At 42.7% G+C, this 11761-nt stretch overlaps 1 protein-coding gene across 1 annotated transcript in view; it reads right to left on the reverse strand.

Annotated features, from left to right (window-relative positions):
- Positions 1-11688, reverse strand: part of tbl1xr1a (tbl1x receptor 1a) — a 29590-nt gene extending 17902 nt beyond the window's left edge. The window contains exon 1 of the mRNA XM_026996788.2: positions 11455-11688. The gene's annotated coding sequence lies outside the window, so the exon portion shown is untranslated. The remainder of the gene's footprint in view (positions 1-11454) is intronic.
- Positions 11689-11761: the final 73 nt, after the last annotated feature.

Raw genomic sequence — 11761 nt, forward strand, 5'->3', positions numbered from 1 at the left:
AGATACAGACCTGCGGAAAAACCAGGCAGAGACTGGCATTGTCAATCCGAGATTCTTATTGTGTGAAACGTCCGTGTTGTAGATCAGACTCAGACGCTGTTTACATTTATCGACATGTTGATGGATCAGGCCTAATTGATATCTGGAACCGATATCAGTACAGGCATTTAACCTGAATTTCGGCCCAGTACAGATATAAGCAATGACACAAGACATGGGGGGGGGGGAACCCCCAACATATTATTACCAACATATCTGCCCATGTGGGAATGGACACTACACTGTCACAACACTCTCCACGTCTTCCAAACGCAAACCCTGAGCCGTAATCCCTAACACACTGTTAGAAGTAGAAAATGTCTCAAGGTCACATTACATATGATAACGTATAACATATGATGTCTGGTGACACGACCAACTCAGACGGTCACATCAGCGCCATGAGTCGCACGCCGTGAAGAAGATGGCCAGGGTCACTGTAGATAACTCAGCAACCAGGTATGACAGTAATTTACAAATACTCCACAGTGCAGAATTAAACACCCAGGCACTTGGAAAGAGATCTTCAAGCATTTAGATTCATGCAAAAATTATTTTATGTTGTGAAACGTGACATACTTCCGAAACAGTCTTAAAGCCCTGGCCTATATGTTGCTCCGGTAACAAAACGCGATCTCATCCTTTTAAAATTCAACTCTGCTCAGAAACCCTGAACAGGCGCGCGAGCTTAACCGGGTCGTCCCGGGCCGGCGGCGAAAGCGCGAGGGAACGGCGAAGGTCGCGGGAAGGAAACACACTCATGTAGCTGCACGCTGATTAGGCCCGCTACAGAATCTACTGTAGCGATGGCGGACGCGCCAGCCGGTCCACGGGACGGACTTGCAGAGCCAAGTTATCGCGCTTCGCTCTTGGGAACCGAAGCTTCCGAGTGGGTCTGAAGAGAGTGCATTCATATGCATTTGCGAAATCTTTCTGCCTACCACGGTCTTGGACAGCTGTGAAGGAAGGGGGGGTTTAAAAAAAAAGAGATCCGTCAGACAGGAAGCGCACGAGCTGAATTTTATGTGTCACCTTTTGTCTCATCGCACTTCGCGCTGTGCAAAAATAGGTGTTAGCGGATCCGCGCGCATGTGACAAAGTTTAAGTAAAGTGAAACTGATCTTTGGAGTTTTCAAAGGCGAACGCTTTCGCCTTCTTGCATTCTTTAAAACAGTAAAAAAATAAATAAATAAACAGATTGTGATGAGCCTTGCAGTCGTTTCGCGTAGGAAGGCGAGTCTCGGTGCAGGTTTTGCCCGTGTGCAATGCGCTGAAGGCTCCGGACCCCATGCACGCGCTCCGAGTCACCAGGAAAGCCGTTTTAAAAGATCTGGAATGACGGATATCTACCAAACTCTCTCTGTAACTACAGCTTCCAGTGTGTACTGTCCCTCCTATTACGCTATTTAGTCGTTATCTAAACAAGTCTACGTTCAGGCCCTGGATTTCAAGCAACAAATCCTGTTGTGTATTTCGGACTGGAGTCAATCTCAACAGGACAACGTGAATCACACTTCGTCGTAATTAATACTTTGTTTACTGAGAAACCGGGCCATTTGTATTGGCTCAGGGTTGCCGTTAGCAGTTGGAAAGAGAAGAGACCAAAATAGATGAATGTTTACAGAATCTGTTCCGAGAGTCCCATTGTTTCTGCTTCAGAGGCAGGCGGGCATAGGGTAACATGGGTGGCCTACATAAGATCCCAGGACATGATACTATGTGACTGGGGAAAAAAGACTCAGTAACTACGCTGGTAATATTTGAGTAGCTCTATCTTTTCACAAGCTTTCACACGTTTTTTTTCTACTGTCAGCGTCTGAGTATCGTAACGGTGGTTCCTGGCCTGACTGCTCCCATGGGGTGATGGGATACCAAAGGGATAATGGGAGTCTAGGTTTAGAGATCTTCAGTTTAAGCAGACTAACGGCAGACTACTGTGGTTCTGATAATAAGGCCTTACTGAACGGGTTTACGTTCTGGTTTACTGTACCTGCTGTCCTGGCTGCTTGCAAAACCTACTGATTTGCGTGCGGTTTCAAGATTCCAATGCAAGCCAGCAGGACTATTACATTTCAGTTTTGCAATATCTGGAGTTTTCAGATCAACGCTTGGGAAGGGTCTGAAGTTTTCAGTTACTGTGTCAACAAAGTTCTCCGATGTCGACGTCGGCCAAATAATCCAGTCTCTGGCCAAACTACCCGAGGCAAACTGGATATCTTTTGCAGTTCATAATGAAATGTCCAGCAATATTTCTGAGGTCTTGTTGAGCGTGTAGCCATGTGAACATGAAAACAAACAGGGCACATAAAAACCATCAAATAAACTAAAAATGAAAGCAAAGACCTTTAAGAGAGACACAAAAGAACTACAAGGAAATTACTTAATCCTGTTAAATCTGTATTTGTGTAGTCCACTTTCTAAAAGATATGGGTCAGTATAATCCAATAATGCCAGCACTGACATAAAGGGTAAACTCTGCTGTGCAATAACACGATTTGCTAAATGCTGGTTGTCTTTAAATTGTAGATGGCATGTAGGTTATCAGATGAATATAGGACAATGAGGCACTGCTACAGTAATCTGCTTACATTTTTAAACACATAAATATAAAAATACACAATATAAAAGAAATCATCAATTTTTGACATGGGCATGTGGTAACCTAGGCTACAGGCTATCTATGGGTTATTTAAGAGAAAAACAAAGCATTGCAGGATGGTATTAAGACCTTACACGGATGTGTCTAGCGTGACTGGGACCTTTACACACTTTACATTCAACCTTCCCATCACAAAGTGTGAGCACACACCAAATTTCTCAACATTTTTTGTTGTGCTTGTTGAATGCATTGGATTATTCAATGTGAATTTAAAATTCAGCAAAGGTATGCACATTGAATTAAAGAACAGCTACACAGCCGGCTTCATTTGACCAAGAACACTATGCCTGATTTGCAGACAGCTGACTGGCAGACTTTGAGGTGCAAACGCCTATTCCCAGTGTCAACACGTAAACCATTAAATCGGCTCCACAATCCTCTCAGACTGCCTGGGCCAGACATACTGCGCCACTCATGATGGCATGATTCAATGCAATTTCACAACACTAAAAACATAAACCTACACACTTGGACAGGTGAACTACGGACAGGTGACATTCAGGCCTTTACTGGAACAAAACGAACCAGGTACCAGAACAAACAAAACCACAAACGCCCCGGCATTCTGACACGCAATGCTTTGCCTGTCGGCTCAGTGCAGCACTTCCCTGAGGCATCAGGTCGCAGGTCTCGCGACCTTTGGCCTTCGCTGAGCTGCTGTCTTTCGTTAGTTCCAGAACATTCTTCGCAACTAAAAAAGAAGTTGGTTACAGCTCTTCATACCCAAACTAACGTTCCATTTTCCAGCTTAGGACCCTAGTAGCGATTCCTCATACGCTTCGAAGCATTCGGCATTCAATCTACCATGTCACACGCGTTCACACACACGCACGCACGCGCGCGCGCACACACACACACTACTGTGCATATGTGGGTGTTTTATTAATTAATTCAGAATTTATTTTGAATTAACATCCTGAACAGATCAGATGCAATGTTTACATGTGGGCTACTGAAGACAGACAGTCCAGCAGAGGCAGCCTGCTCAACCTATATGATCAAGAAACCATGAAAGAAAAATGAAAAAACTAATCCCATCATGCGACCATTCTAAAATATTTTTGGAAAAACTATACATCAAAGATAGGGTGACCTTCCCAACCAGTTTCCTGGACAAATGAACATACTCTGTTAACACCAGTGGAACACTAGCCGACAGTACTCTGTTGACACCAGCTGACCATACACACTCTCCACCTGACTTCCTGTTAAGTCTTTTTCCTTTTCCTGCACTACTACAACCAGCGTGGCACGTCTTCAGTTGCCGGTTACATGCTGTGCAGTAGAGTAGGTGGGAAATGTTTGGTTTATTTATAAATAATTTTATGTTGTCTTTCTGGAATGATGTAGCTTAAGTGATGCATGTCACTCTTCCATGAAATGTCAATGCTGATTTAAGACCGCTGAGTTTTCTGGATAGGTTAGTGACAGAGAGCCTGATGCGTGGGAATGTGTTTTTGTAAAAATAAAAACAAATATCCCAGAAAAACACACAGTAGACCTTAAGTCACATGAGAACTGGCAAGAACTGAGAGCAAAATGCTTTGTGACCATCACATAGACTAAAGAAAACCAGCTCACATGAAGATGACTAAACACATCTCATTTCGGTGAGCAGTGGCTATAATTGTATTAAATTAACAACAATCTCTAGTCCTCACCTTACAAACAAGGTGGTTTCAAGAAACTTGAGTATTTAAGTTAGAATAAGAAACGGTATCATTATGTCTAGAATTAATCGACAGACATACTACCGATTACAGAGAATAAAGCAGACGCATCCCCAAACAGGGAACACGGCACACATGCTTCTAACATGTCTTGGACATCCTGAAAGACATACACAAATCTATTCTTATCATAATTTTTATAATTTGTCCAAAATTAAATTTTAACCATTCAAATTATTTCTGGAACTAGTAACCCTGACAAAAGAACTAGAAACTCTGGCGTGAGTCTTGACAGTGTGATGATGAGGTGGCTAAAGCTGAAATAACATTTAACTAAACTAAAATTAAACTAAAGGAACTTGAATGCAAATGTCCTGGAAACCCCATCTCCCATCACAGGTTTTGAATGAATTAATGCATTTTATTTACTATAGTTTGTTTTTTGCCATGTAACACAGCATAAATCTGTGTTAGTATACTTAAACTGCTCATTAAAGGGTGTGGGGGTGGGTAGCCAAGTATAAAATGGTTATCTCCCTACATAATGTTCTCGGGGGGGGCGGGGGGATAACAGCTGCATCACAGGATGTCAACAAATGAGTGATGCAAGTGTCTGCACTTATCACCATACTGGATCAGGTGACGCTTCAGGGCTGAAATCTCACATTCTCGTCGCAAATTAAATAGTTCTTGTCCCTCAGCACTGCTGGCTGATGATGTGATGGTGGGTCATCAACTGTTTCAAATACTCAACCTGAAGTGATGTGCAGTGGACCTTCGGGTGGGGGGTGGGGGGGATCTCCTCAGTAAGACGAGCTGGGGGTTAAGGACAATGCATTCCAACAAAACCTACACCAGTGAGGGAGCAAATTAATTGACTTGGTTTAATTCTCTCTAGGCAAAAAGACTGACAAAATCCCCCTGGATCCAATGTCCATTTCTACTTCCCAGGAGAAGGAAGCATTTGAAGAAAGATGATTAGTCATGCTGTTGATACATAGCCCTGATGTTTTATGTTGCCAAAAAGCCAAATGAGATCACAGTTCCTGACGCAACTACTTCAGGAAGATGGCAATGTTGGCCCACGCTTAAAACGGTTCTGCAGAGTCTCCAGAAATTACAGTTGACAGACAGACACGTCTGATCACTGGCTCAGATGCAGCCATGTATAAACAGGTTTCAGCGTCATAGAATTCCTATTGCATTGGGGGTTCAGAGTGCGAACTTAAATTGGATTTTTTTCGGGAAACATACGTACATTAGCTACCAGTAGGACCATCAATGACCATTCAGCCATGATCCTCCAAGCCACTATCGTTTTTAAGGTTTGTACTGAAAAAAACATAGTTTGGTAATACTGTGCTCCAAAAAACAAAACAAATAATTCCTTGCCACTTTGCTGCAGTACATTAAAGTACTGTGTTTTACCCACAAGCCCAAGAGGGCCACGCAAATATAGATAAGGAACCTTGACTGCGCCATGTGAATTCCCTCTGCGTACTTTGTAAAGAACCTCACTTGCCTCTTATTCACTTATATACCAAAAACCATTAGCTAGGTTTGCAGCAAATTAGGCTAGTGTGATAAAAATCTAAAAATAGTCTACAATTAATTCAGATTGGGATTCTAGGCCAGTAGCTGCTGTGTGCACTGGGCAATTATGGGCAAAAAATGTATCATTAAGAATTTTGAAGACATTCTCATAATGTACATTAAGTGTTTATTTCTTCAGAGGTCAAACCTCTAGGAAGAACAGTTCCTGTAGGTATATTGGCACAACAGTTATTGTTCAGTAATTGCACAACTCCAGTCTTGCTAGCTGGCTAATGTTTGTTCCGTCGAATCTATGCAAAGCATCCTACAAATATTAATACAGTGGAAATAACATACCGGAAGCATGTGTGACCTACCTAGAGCTAGGATACACCCAGATACTGGGCTAGACCCAGATACTGGACTGGTTGAAATATTGACTCTGTGCTTCTTCCTTCGCAGGCAGTTGCAAAGTACAATCCTACAATAATGTGATGGGAATGACGGTCAGTCCAATAACGTGTTGATGTGGATGCATGCTGCAAAAAAGTCACAGAATCCAAAGTGAATTAAATATGAAATATTTGACTGCAGGTGTGTGTTTATGAGACAGACTTTGCTCACTCACTGAACTCGGGGACGTAATGGCTGGCTTTTCTCGGCAGTGTTTCTCCACTCTGAACCTGATTTCCAGGTCTCACACACACACACACACACAACAACGCGAGCACTAGTACGAGATGGCTGTTATGGGGGAGGGAGCACCGCCACTATCCCGCTGAAGGAACCGGCCCGTGTGATGAATTTCCTTGGAGGATCCGGCAGGCTTACGGAACTTCCTAACCCATCACTTCAGTCAAAATGTCAAATAAATCAAATAAAAACAGATTGGAAAAAAAAGACGTCTCTGCCACTTTCCTTTTTTCTAAAGCCTCGATTCTTTTTAAAATGGAAAGAAAAGAGACTTCTGCTCTTTACGCGGTATGGGGCTTCACACATGCAGTAATCATAGCAGAGATTTGTGTAGCTGGCCTGAAATTCCAATCGTACTTAACTAATTTACATTTTGCAACCCCCTCCACGCCGACAGACAGGCACACACACACACACACACGATAACATTTCAGCTTCTTATTCTTTTTAACTGTTATCCCAGTGTATGCTGTTTAACTATCTTTGTTTTAGGTGGAGGTGTAGTATCTCACTTCAGACAACTCTGAAGTACTCCATATGCCTCTGATAAACTGAGGTCAAAGACATGATTTGCAGGACTTGCACGACTGGGCATGTTAATGGTTTACCACTGTTCGCTCAGCCGCCAGTAAGCATTATTACCAACCAAGCTCATCAGTTAAATGGCTGTGCTCAACTTAAACAATACAGAGAAACTGCATTAGCGTGTCAAATTAGATTTACCACCTGCTGACAGATTTATTGTGAGAAAGGAAGCTGAATCGCCACAATTCTTGTGTATGACTTTTTTGTAGTTAAGATTTAATATAACTAAGTTATTTATTGCCCACTCAAACCTGAATGTCCAGTGCTGAATTTACTGTCCTAAAATGTGTGACATCCTCCTTGTAAAAAGTCAATTTCAGGACTGAGAGGTAGAACGGCCTTTAGTTCTGTCTGCCACAGTGGTAACGAGCCAGTGAGTTTGACGCAAAGGTGAAGACAATTGCATGTCGTCCTTGTGTCTTCAGTCAATAACTCACTCTTGATCTCTTTCTAGGATAAAACGTAGTTTTGAGAGCTAGCTACAGGGGCCACTAGCCAGGTAGCTCTAGGTCTGCACACTGGAGCAAATATTTGACCGTCAACGTTACCACAACTGTTGCTCCCTGCTTGCTGATGCAGAAATACACTGCAAGTGGATTACTGCCGACTCATCAAAACATGCAACAAAGCATCTATAGGTACAATTTCATATCCACATTTTCATATCCACATGTAATAAATATAACAGCATTTCCAGGAAATATGTTTTGTAAGTCATCTTTCCAAATAGGTTTTATTTTGTTGTAAATATATTTTGCTGTTCTGATCGCTATTAATTTAAATACCAATGTAACAAGCAATAGCTGGACATCTGGAGCGCTCCAGGCCAGGCTCAGTGGAGGTATATAGCAGTGACTCCACGCCTCCCACTGGGGTGAGGGTGGGCGGGGCAGTGCCTCCACGCCTCCCACTGGGTGGGTGGGGCTTGCAACAACAAAACAACAGCTCCATTCAAAAAGAACTAACCCAAGGCCAATAGTCAGTAGCATATCTTCCTGAAAATGTAAGACAACTGTCTAAACACAGCACAGACTGATAATTTGGTTATTACGGTATTATTAGTCATCAATGACATCAACTGCACTTAAAATGGAGCAATAACTATGACTATTGATTGAGATCAGTTATGACACTGGACATGACTACCATTATAGAACGGGCACGATTTATAGAATTCACAGAAAATTTAACTGGAAGGTAAATGAGTTGTAGCTACTTTACCCGATGCAGAGAGGGAGAGAGATGTAAAATGATGATGCAAGAGATGTAAGATTAGTTATTGTAACCGAGTCAACATCAGCACGTGTGGTAGGTTGGCCAAGAACACATGCAACAAACAGTGCCTGAAAACAATATCCTATAGGATAACAATCTACAAAGCTATGTAAACACGGTGACTTTTATTTTGTGAATTCTGACAGTGTTCACTGGAGTGCCGTGACAATAATGTTTAGAAGCAAATAATCACAACAGGAAGTATAAGAAAGGGAAGGACAGTCACGCAGGCCGTTTTGGACAAGCTTAGCTGCCCTGTGTAGAACACAGACCCAGCGGAGGGTTAAAAGGAAAAACCCAAACCCAATGGCTCCTTGTTAAAGGGCGGTCAGTACCAGGTGCGCTGTGCGAAACTGTCAGCGAGTCTGAACAGGGATGCTATGTCTGCACAGATTCATCCGTGTTCAGTTCAATAAGCTTAGCCTGCCTACATAAGCTTAAGACAGGCCTACATACCATGTTAAACATCCTGCCCAATCAAACCTGTCATCACTTTATCGGGTCGGTTAGCCAAGGGCGTGCGATCACAACGAGTCCGACTTCATTGATAAAAGAAGGTAAATAAATGAGTCTTGTTTACTCTGGTTTTAGGTTTTAAATCTGTTACCTCTTCAAGACACTGACAAACCTCCCCTTGACTAATAATGCACTAGAACAAAGCTCAACTGTTTCAAATACAAAATAAATCCAAAAACGCAGAGGAAAATTTACAGAATGTCATATGAGAACAAAATCTAAAATTTAGTATCGCATAAAGCAGACTTTAATAAAATAATAATAATAAAACTATAAACAATATCCACTGACTTAACTTTCAACATTAATATTATGTCTCCAAGCTGCATTTAAAATTGCATTAAAATAATCTCCATTCAAAATCACAATGAGTAATGACCCAACTCAGTCTGAAGGTGATGCATTAGTGTTGCACAGCACACCAGATACAGCAACTCATCTAAAACTACGTGATGACCTCTGCAGAAATCCAAAAAGAGCCAGAGCCAGTCAGGAAAGCACAGCGCATCACAGGCATTCTGAATCTGTGCATGACCATCTGGCTATCTCGTGTCTGGCTCGTAACCTTGAGGCCTTAGTGGAACGGGGTCAAACTTACAGTAAAGCGCTGGGGACTCAGCGGACGAGTTCTTGGAGATTCTGCTCAACACCTCCAAACTCGAGTTCACCAGAGCTCTGTTAGTCAGGCGTGTGAAGAGGGAGGAACCCCGGCTTTACAACCCATCCACACACACACACACCCCCCCAAAGTCCTTACATCAATCCAGCATCAAGCACCCGTTACATAACTGTGCCACTCTCCCAGGGAACAGAGCACATTTAAGACAAAGAAACACAGACATGCAAGACACGCTGCATCTGTGAGCCACTGCGCACTGTGATCACCATTATCTCCCTCACGCCACGTTTTTGTGCACATTCAGGTTACTGGTAAACGCTGACGGATGTGTGTTATGAAAGAAGTGTGTGACCTCAGACACGGTTCTCCTCGCTAACCTTGTGGGACCCTTTGTGTTTGTGAACTACATTTGAGCACATGCGTCAAAGACTGCTTAACACAACACATCTAGGCCACTGACATAACACTCATCTCATCTCTCTCCTCCCCCACTATATAGCCTAGATTTCCATGTGCAAAGAAGCAACCGGATTCAGAAACAGTGTCTGAAATACACGTGACAGTCGGAACGCGTTTAAGAAATGGCTTTTATGAACAGAGGAGCAGACTGTACGCTCTGGCAGACGGTCGAGAAGATCGTACCGCACGGGTCCTGTCAGTCAGTGGAGAATGTCTCAGCTTTAACTCAAAGTTAGGTTCCCCTCCCCCAAACACACTGGGGCTACACTGCTGTTATGTGAATATGTCATTATTTTTACTCAACAGTGCTGTGAGAAACTCCCTATAATTCACAAAGATAGGCCTGCCCGTGTGAAAGTAATTTGTAACGTTGTTGTAAACTTGGAAAGTGCTTAGGGGCCCACTTCAGAATTGCTTCTTCATACAACATGACTACATCCCATAACCAGGCGGGCAGGCAGTTCAGTTTAACAGCTAATGGCTTTACATGATAACATGGCCCCTGGTGCTCTGGTTCTGACCAACGAACTAACAAACCCATCAAAAGTTTAGTGTGCCAAAATGTGCAACAATATATATAGTGATATATATGGACTGCAACACAACATATGAGATTGCAACATTAACTATGTGTATGTGTGTTATGTATGTGTATATATATTTAAGACATATGCATATATTTAATTTCTATGTATATATGTGTATATTTAAAATAAAACACACGCACACACACATACCACATACATACATTATATATATCGTGTGTGTGTGTGTGTGTGTGTGTGTGTGTGTGTGTGTGTGTGTGTAGGTATACAAATTAAATGTGTGTGTGTGTGTGTGTGTGTGTCTGTGTGTGTGTGTGTGTGTGTGTGTGTGTGTGTATATATATATATATATATATATATATATATGTATTGTGTGTGTGTGTGTGTGTAGGTATACAAATTAAGTGTGTGTGTGTGTATATATATATATATATATATATATATATGCATGTGTGTGTGTGTGTGTGTGTGTGTATGTATATATATATATATATATATATATATATATATATATATATACATATACAGTTAATGTTGCAGTCTCAGTTCAGACATATACACTTCATTTACATAATTTAACTACACACAGCAAGGAGGCTCGCGCGCACATATTCACAAACACGCTCAGTGTACACACGCGCGCGCGCGCGTGCACGCGCGCACACACACACACACACACACACACACACACACACACACACACAGAGCCCATCCCCCACCCAGTCCTATCAACCAGCTAAGAGGCAGCCTAGTCGGATAATAAATGTCGGTACACCATCATAAACAGCGTCGGCTGGTTTTTACGCGCACTGGCGATGTTGCGTGATCAGTATAATGAATAAAAGTTTAAAGATCACTCACTCAGACGTCCGGACCTACACAAGGGCTGTGGGATCTCCTCCTCCTCGACTGTCCTTTAACACAGAGGCGCAACACAGCGTTATAAGCCCGCTTGGAGACGAGGAGCGGCGCGTTAGATTCCCATACGAGCGTCCGGGTGCGTTTGCGTCGGCGCAGCTGAGAGCGCAACCCTTCAAAAAGGCGCATTTACGCGCGGTGGAGGCACATTGTGGGGCTGTTTGCTGGTGGAGAAAGCCAAGCGGTTCAGCACCAGCCAACGGCTTCAGACACTCACACACTGGAGAGGTGACCTGCCAGGCGCAAATGG

The sequence above is a fragment of the Electrophorus electricus genome, chromosome 26 (genome assembly GCF_013358815.1).
Source record: "Electrophorus electricus isolate fEleEle1 chromosome 26, fEleEle1.pri, whole genome shotgun sequence".
Classification (NCBI taxonomy): Eukaryota; Metazoa; Chordata; class Actinopteri; order Gymnotiformes; family Gymnotidae; genus Electrophorus; species Electrophorus electricus.